We start from the raw sequence: 9,467 nt of genomic DNA on the forward strand, positions 1-9,467 counted from the left end.
AATTGTGTTCATTTATCAAATGACACATCTGTTTTTTTATAATTCTCCAGAAAATTTATAAACATTATTCATGTTTTGGAGCACATTATTATTATTAGATATCGTGTTAAACGATTTGTTATATCTTGGAGGTAATTTTCATTGAAAACTCATTAACAAACTTTAAGAAGTGAATGTAAATAAAACCTTAAAGAAAAATATTCTTATATACCTCAAACCTTTTTGTTTTTATGCATTCTTTTCTTCCTCTACACTCAAATTCTCTAACAGGCATCCTTTCATTCGTAGAAACATTAACCATGTTGTCAAGATTGGCAAAGCCACGAGATACCCGTCCTTCTCTATCTCTAGAAGGTAAGGCTATGGACACTTGTCGACGTTTACATTGCGTTTGGTTGGTGTATTCGTGTCATGATTTGAATCATGGTTCGTGGTTCGCTACAATATTTTCTCTCACAAAAAATACACGTAAGTTGAGAATAGTTCTAAAACATGATTCTGAATCCATGAACTAAATATTCACAAATAGAAGAAAGCTGGAATGAAGAATTGGACTTATCAACGGATGAGGGTTTGCGGCAATGTGGAATGTGTGGATCAAACCTAAATTGTCTTGCCACTCGGTGACGTTGATAGGTAACTCAAGACCAAGGGATCAAAGCATTTTCACCTAATTAACAAGCAGGGTAGCAAATGGAAAGGCACACAGCAAACCAAAATCCTACCTCGCTGGAAGAATTCATTAGGGCAGATCCAACACTTGAATCTAATGCAACAACACCGCCAGGACTCCGCCAACAGTAAAGAACCCTAAGAGCCCGTTTGGTTCATAAATTAAAACCATGAGATTAGAACCATTTTCGATTTACGTGTGTTTTTTGTGAGAGAAAATATTGTAGCGAACCATGAACTATAATTCGAATCAGAGAACGAATCCTCCAACGCGAACTCAGAAAGATCATCAATGATCCAGTTTAGCTCCACAGATCCTTTATAACGAGAGAGAGAGAGTCCATAACCAATCTTGTGGGGATACATCTCCAAATAAGGATCTAACAATCTCAGAAGGCGTATATATCTGTGGCATTTGTAAGAAAGCCACGTTTACAGCAGCGAATACTTCCTCAAGTCACATTTGAGTCCTTAATCGGTTGACTAAAATATCCAGATAGTGATACAATGTACCAAGGAACATGGCACCTAACGGAAGTTGCTTCCAAATCTACTTAACGCACCTCATATTCAAACGAAAAAAAATATAGGTCTGTTTAGTTCGTTGATTCGAGTTGAGATGTGACTTTATGTGAGAATTTTTTACTGTAACAAAAAAGTTAAATGTACCTATTTCTAAAAATTTTTACTGTAACAAAACTCGAATTCTAAACTCAAATTGGTGAAATAAACGGAGCTTATATCTACTGAACCAAAGAGCCATGCATGAGCGACGCTAATTCCACCTGATCTTGCCCTCCTTCTCGGCGAAAATAACTTGTCCATTCGGATGCGAATGACACTGATGTCATTGGTAGCGAAGACATCCGCCATGGGCATCTTTTTTGCGAAGGGGATCAAGTCACTTCCTTTCTTCGTGAAGGGGACACATTCCTGTACGGCGATGAAGTCGCCAATCCAACATTTCCCGAGGTAGACTCATTCCTGTACTTTCAACACTTCAGGACCAAACTGAAAATTGGCTCTCATGCTAGAACTGGTGCTCTTGCCAATCGGACCAATTGGTTTGAATCAGTTGCTCACTGTTCACGAATCGAACTGGTGCTATTATTCAGTACTTTTTTTTACATTTGTACCCCATATAAATTTAGTAGACGTTTAGTTCATAAATTTAAAATTATGATTTAAAATCATTCTCGTTTCACGTGTGTTTTTTGTGAGAAAAAATACTGTAAAAAACTATGAATCATAATTCAAAATAAAAAATAAATACAAGAAACAAACATCCTTTAAATGATCCCATCGAATCCAGAACAGACCCAAATGCAACTCTTAATAACATTACTCTGCTGCCAATAAAAAAAGATGTAAACAGAGATGGAGAAGAAAAAATAATCTCCGTATATTTAAAGCAATTACATACGGTTGATTAATGTTTCCTTATGAACATGTTCTAGATCTTGATCATTAAGCTATAACATTACCAAGGAAAGTAAAATCTCATATATAAATGAGTAGATCTGTTTCATTAAAATACTAGGCCAATTGTAAACTCCTTTTTTTTTTACTTGTCTACTATAAAGTAGGATGATCTGTACTGCTTGGTGATCATGATCCTGAGTAAATATGTATTTACCTCTTTAGGCATCACTTGTTCCACTATTGCATAACGTAAAAATTTTTGATAAGTTGCAGGCTTTTATATATATATATATATATCTTGTTGAGCAATGTTTATACCGACAATATTGCAGCCCTCGGATACAAGCAATGTTAGGCCAATCCTTGCCTATTTGCCATTGGCATCTTAATTTACGATAAAATTGAACAATCTAAAATTAATCCTTGCTTAATAAATAAAGGTAATGCTTTTTTTTTTTTTTTTAAAGGGAAATGTCTAACTTTCAAGAAAGGAAATCTCTATTTTTTTTTTTTTAAAAAGAAAATATTGTAAACAGCAAAGAAGACGAACTATCCATTTTACTTCCTAATGGTATAATCATATAGGAAAATATATGAGAGTTACTCTTTTTTTATAATTATATGTAATCTATTAATTCATGTACTAATAAATAAATAAATAAAAGAGTTAACATTGTTCGTTGATAAGGTGCCTACTTCCACAAACATTAATTAGGGAAGTCACCTAAATCATCAAACATAAAAAATTTCTAACATGCACATAAATAAAAATAAAATCAAAATACTGAAAAGGGCAACAGATGTTTTCTTTCCCAAATACTAATAATGCCTTTCATCTATAAATATAGCATCTTTAACAAACTCAAGATTCACATTCAGTATTTTAAAACTACGTTAGCTTTCCGCAAAGATGACTTCATCTTTATAGATTGTTTTGCAGCGGTGCTCATGGCTGCGGTTGATCATATAATAACAAGATTGATACGCGATTAGAATCAAACCGGGTATTTAGGTCTCATTTATTTTACCGATTCGAGTTTTCAGTTTTAAGTTTCTACAGTTAAAAACTATCAAAAAATGCCACATCTAATTTTTTTTACTACAAGTAAAAGCTCTTAGAAAATAGCACATCTCAGCTCGAATTGAAAACTCGAATATGCAAAGCAGACGAGGCCTTAGAAAGAATGCATTGAAGTTGAATCTAATTTGGAGTTCATCACTTTAATGGCAGATGATGTAGCAAAAACGATCATCACATTATTAGACCAGAACAGTGAATCATCGCATAATTAATGATGAAACAGGAACACTCAGTAAGAATATTTATCAATTCTCTCATGAACGTTGTTGTTTAATTTATCAATTTCCATACCCAACGCCAATATGAAAAAAGCATATTATGTTTGTTAACTAAAAAAACTGCTGGTGTTTCGTTTCAAAAGAATAGACAACTGTTTGTTAATGTTACCTAAATGGAATATCAAGCTATGTTGTGTGCGTATTTCATAAAGTTCCTGCGGTATAACTGGTTTTCAGTTATAATTGTCGTGTTTGGAATGTTCTTGTTTTTATTTTTCACATTTTTTTAGAAAGAAAATATGAAAACGATTCTAAAATGGCGTTTGGCACAATTATAGACAAAAAATAAAAATAAAAATGATTTTTTAATTTAGTGTAAAATGGGAGAGAAATGAAAAATGACTTTTAGTCGTTTTTCATGTTTTGTTTTCGTTTTCTCATCTCTCGAGCAGAGAGAGATATTAATGAGTTTTTTTAATACTGAAAATAATCTCTTAATAAAACTACTAAACGCATTTTCAAAAATGATTTATGTCTGAGATTGAAAACTTTTTCAATTTCATTTTCATACAAAAAAAATAAAATTATTTTAAAATGAGTTCTAAACGCACCTAATATATTTTGTAATTCTAGCCATTAAGGATGCCTTAGAAATTGGCTTATACAGCGTAGCTGATCATCCATCCTCATTGAGACTGATAATCAAAGTTGCTGTTAGTATTCTCAATTAAAGTGATGTACGTCAAATCAGATTCAACTTCAACGCGTTCTTTGTAAGTCCCTGGTTTGATTCATGTCACGTATCGAGTCTCGTTGTTTTTTGGAGCTGCTTTAAGTGCCTCGCTCACTGTGGTGAAATCACCTATATCATCTTCGGCCACAATTGCATTGAAATCGGTGGTTGCACAATATGCTGTTTTAGTTGCATATTGCAGGATCGACCACAGCATGAGCACCACCACAAAACAAGTCGTATGTGTTGATGAAGATGAAGTCATCTTTGCGGAAGTTAATGTTTTGTAAGCCTCGTTCATTTTATCGATTCGAGTTTTCAATTCTGATTTTATTATAGTTAAAAGCTCTCATAAAAAATCACTTCTAATTTTTTTCTGCTACAGTTAAAAGCTCTCACATAAAGTCACATCTTAACTTAAATTAAAAATTCAAATTAACAAACTGAACGAGACCGTAATTTTGAAATATTGAGTGCATGTATGAAAGACTTGTGAATACTCGAGTCCTGTGTTTGGTAAGATGCTATGTATATTTATAGATGAAAGGCATTGTTATTACTAAGAAAAATAAACATTTATTACCTTTTTTCAGTATTTTGATTTTATTTTTATTTATTTACATATTAAGAAATTTATATATTTGATCGTTTAGGAAACTTATCTAATTTATATTTATTAAAAAAAATAGTCTATTAAAAGAAGCTAAAACATTTATCACATGTATGTGCAAAATATTCGCTCTCTTCAATTATCAAAAAAATATACACACACATTCACTTTTTTTTTTTTTTGTTGAAAATATACTCTCTATTCAACAATCAATAATTGGAAAAAAAAAAATAATTCAAAAACATACGAGAATTCTCATTTAGTTCACTGATTCGAGTTTTTAATTCGAATTGATATGTGATTTTATGTGAGAGCTTTTTACTGTAGCAAAAAAGTTAGATGTAACTGTTTATGAGAGCTTTTTACTATAATAAAACTCAAATTCTAAACTTAAATCAACGAAATGAACGGGGTCTAGTACGTTAACATACCGATAAGTTATGTATTTTAACCGTTAGATTTATATAAAATTATGTAAAAATTAAAAAATATGTACATTCAACGATTAAAAAAACACGACATATCAATACATCGGTGTATCAAAAAATCTCTTAAAAAATAATTTTAAAAAAAAGAAAAAAAGAAAAAAGCCTCGCTTTATTTAGACCGTAACAGAAGAATGTATTAAGCAAACATAAAAAGTTAAACCGATAAATACACATTTATGAGGGTAAAAGAAGAAATTTACTGTTATGAACACTGTACAATAAACAGTAACTGAAGAGTGAATATTTAGAATGTGCACAAAACAACAAAAACACGTTTCGCCGATTCGCCGTTTTCTTTTACTCCTAAAACACGTATCCTCTAAGCAGCCCATGACTTTATCTCAAATTACTGTTCACTACCCCTTGAGTTAGCTCTACATCAGAGGTCAAAAACTGGGTACTTGAATTGAATCGCAAGGGTATATCTGTCTTTACACGAAACTTGACAGTGGGGTACTTTAGTCCTCCTAGGATATCAAACTTTCTAGAAGATTAATCTAGCTCAACGGACAAAGCTTCGTTTCACTCAGAAGTACATTTTAAAATTGATAATTAAAAGTGAGGCAAGGTTGTTTTAGCAAATTAACTAAATACGGCTTGCCGACTTGCTCAGCTTTAATTAATCAATAAATATAAATATATTTATATATATATATATATAAATTGATTAATCCTTCATCGCGTGGGCTCCACGTCCCTTTTCGTGCAAGGCAGTTGCACACCTCTCATTTCTCTCTTAATTTTAGTTAAATAAGAATTATGCCTCGTTCATTTCACCGATTTGAGTTTAAAATTCAAGTTTTATTACAGTATAAGGCCCTGTTCATTTCGCTAATTCGAGTTTAGAATTCGAGTTTTGCTACAGTAAAAAGCTCTCACAAACAATCACATCTAACTTTTTTGCTACAGTAAAAAGCTCTCACATAAAATCACATCTCAACTCGAATTAAAAACTCGAATCAGCGAACTAAACGGGCCCTAAAGCTCTCAGAAACAGTCACATCTAACTTTTTTACTACAGTAAAAAGTTCTCACATAAAATCACATCACAACTCAAATTAAAAACTCGAATCAACAAACTAAACGGGCCCACTGTAAATATTATTGAGATGAATATTGTACAACATGCAGTAATCTTTTTCTGGACTATTTGAGAGTTGTTTTTTTTAACGAAACTCAAAAAAAAATTTAGGGCTTGTTCTTTTTCCGTTTTTGAGTTAGGTGACTTGAGTGTAGATTTTGAGTAGGATTTGAATTATAACTTGAGTTAAAGTTGTAACTTGAGTTTGTGTTTGGTTGTGTACATTTGAGTTATGATTTGGGATAAAAATCTTTTTGAGTTTGTATTTGAGTGAGTCAAAACTTAAATTTATATTTAGATAGTATTTTAATAAAAACTCAATGCTGATGAAAAATTTTAATATGGTATATAGGTGGGGTTTTATTCGTCTTTTTGTTGTCAACGCATAGAAAAAAAAAACATCTCAATCAGAATTAAAACGAAAAAGTTATAGTATTTTTAAGAATAGAAAAAATATGAAGGAAAAACTTGAACTCGAGTTTAGTCCCAAACTTGAGTTTCAACTTGAATTCAAACTTGAGTTTAAATTCAAATTTTATAAAAGAACATGAACTTGAATAAAGTTGTAACTTGAGTTACTTTTTTTGAGTTTTTAACTCAAAAACTCACTGCCCGAACAGCCCCTTAAATTTGAGTTATAACTTTATTTAAGTTCATGTTCTTTTATAAAATTTGAATTTAAACTCAAGTTTGAATTCAAGTTGAAACTCAAGTTTGGGACTAAACTCGAGTTCAAGTTTTTCCTTCATATTTTTTCTATTCTTAAAAATGTCGTAACTTTTTCGTTTTAATTCTGATTGAGATGATTTTTTTATATGCATTCACAACGAAAAGACGAATAAAACTCCACCCATATATCCTATTAAAATTTTTCATCACCATTGAGTTTCTATTAAAACACTGTCTAAATATAAATTTAAGTTTTGACTCACCCAAACACAAACTCAAAAAAGATTCTCAATTCAAATCATAACTCAAATGTACACATCCAAATACAAACTCAAATTACAACTTCAACTCAAATTATAACTTAAACTCAACTCAAGATCATCACTCAAGTCACCTTAACTCAAAAACGCAAAAGAACTTATGTTGCAAGATAATTCCTATTTTATTGCAAGAAAAAAAAAACATTAATTTTTTAGTTCTGTAGATAAACAAAATCAGTAAATAAATTTAATCCAATAAATAAATGAGAAAACAAATAAGCAACACATGATTTGTGTATTTGACTTAAAATTATTATTCCATAAAAATATTTAGTAAACCCTTACGAAACATTTTTTTTCCAAATAAAAGTGAGAAAAATTTGTCCACGAATGTACAAGTTTCTTTTCTCGTTTTCGAAATTACTAGTTTTCAAGTTTAAGTATGGGCAAATGCTTTTTGACATAAAAGCTTTCCATTTATTGGTGATTATGCCCACGCCAAAGCAATTCTTCCGTTTAAGTTTTCACTTATTGGGGATTTATACTCTCTACCAACTTTTTTTGTTATTACAATTTTCCATCGAAATATTCAACCCCAACCACATTCCTCTACATAATAATACTTTACTTTTGTAGTTGTAAATGAAGTTTTTTATGGAGAATTTTTTATTAGGAAATAAAATAAAATAAAACTATCATCAAATTATATAAAAATTATATTATATATTAAAAAAAGTATGACAAATTAACGAAATTTAATCTAACAGTTTAAAATTGCACATATAGATAGGTGTTTTTCTTTTCTTTTTCTATTAGAGAATTATCCTTTTTAAAAGACTTAAGCTAGAGGCAAGATACCTCTTTTAATTTTTGTTTGATCTCATTTTATATTAGTGATGCATTAGTTTTTGGTCAAATCTCAATCTAATTGAATAACTTTCTTTGGTGTTTTTATGTGTTTTGTTGGTTTCTTACTTATCTTTCGAATGTTTGATCCAGAAGAACATAGATAGTCAAAGATCTTAACATCAACAATAGATTCGTTATAATACTAGTGAAAGGGACCCATTCTAAAGGCAGCAAACATTTTTAAAAAGTCAAAGATTTAATTTGTGTAAAGCTTTATTTGGTTTTTTTTTTTTTTTTTTTTGATGTGTTTTTCTATTTTGTAAATTTTTTTACAGCTTTATTTTTTCCAGCGTGTTTCTTTAAAAATATTTTTTTATCACTTCACTCTTATAAAAATAATTTCTTTCACATGTCTTTTATTTAATTTTTTTTCTCAATGCCCCCATTTATTATTTTTTTATTATATCAAAAGTTATCTTTACACGTATCTTTTTTACACTAAATCATCTTTTTTTAATTTATAGTTATATAAATCTATTTTGCTACTAAATTTTTAGAATAAAAAAAACAAGTGTGTTGTTTGGGGTTAGTAGTCTGACTATTTGTCGGGCTACCGGCCTCTAAAGTTCGTCGGAGAGATCGCAGAGGTTACCGGCATCAAGTTCGTGTCGACGAAAGTATGGATAGTCACTGAAATGGAGGTACTCAAGGGGAAGTAGTTTCTAGTCTTCTACCTTAGATTTAGGACGTGTTTACCGCGGGATTCTATTGAAATTTTGGGAAGTAGATCGTGGAAGGGAGGTGAGAAAGGTGGTCTAGAGTGTGTGGCAGTCGCTGATCATTAGTGGTGGCGCGTGGGTCCCAAGCGCCGCTGTGTCTCTAGTACTTTTGTTGCCATTTTAAGAGCTTTTATTCGGCGCCACTTCTACCGTATTTCACACACCTCAGGCGTTGAGGGGCTCGATTTTACTGGTTTAATTTCTTAAGATCTTTGTAGAGTTTTTTTTTATGTTTTTATTTATGTTGTAATAACGGTGATGGTATCTCCATCTACCGACGTTAGGTCTTAGCTAGAGAGTGGTATCCCCATCGCTCTTAGTTTGGGTTATGTAGCCCATTTTGGGATTGAGATGTGGTTCATCTAGAGTCATTTCAAAGTAATCAAACCTTTTTATAGTGCTACTAGTTGGAGAAGTTCTATGCGTTTATATTGTCTAGTCCTGTGAGTAGTACTCGCTTCTTGACTCTGGTTTTATTTTGTACCTTAGCCTTTTAATGGCTTTTTAATGAAGTTATGTTATTGCCTTAAAAAAAAGGTATTTTGTTAACATTTTGAAAATAAAAGATATAATATTTTAAACAATAAAAGTAAAAAAAAAAAAAA

This window comes from Morus notabilis, unplaced genomic scaffold (assembly GCF_000414095.1).
Source record: "Morus notabilis unplaced genomic scaffold, ASM41409v2 Scaffold645, whole genome shotgun sequence".
NCBI classification, from domain to species: Eukaryota; Viridiplantae; Streptophyta; class Magnoliopsida; order Rosales; family Moraceae; genus Morus; species Morus notabilis.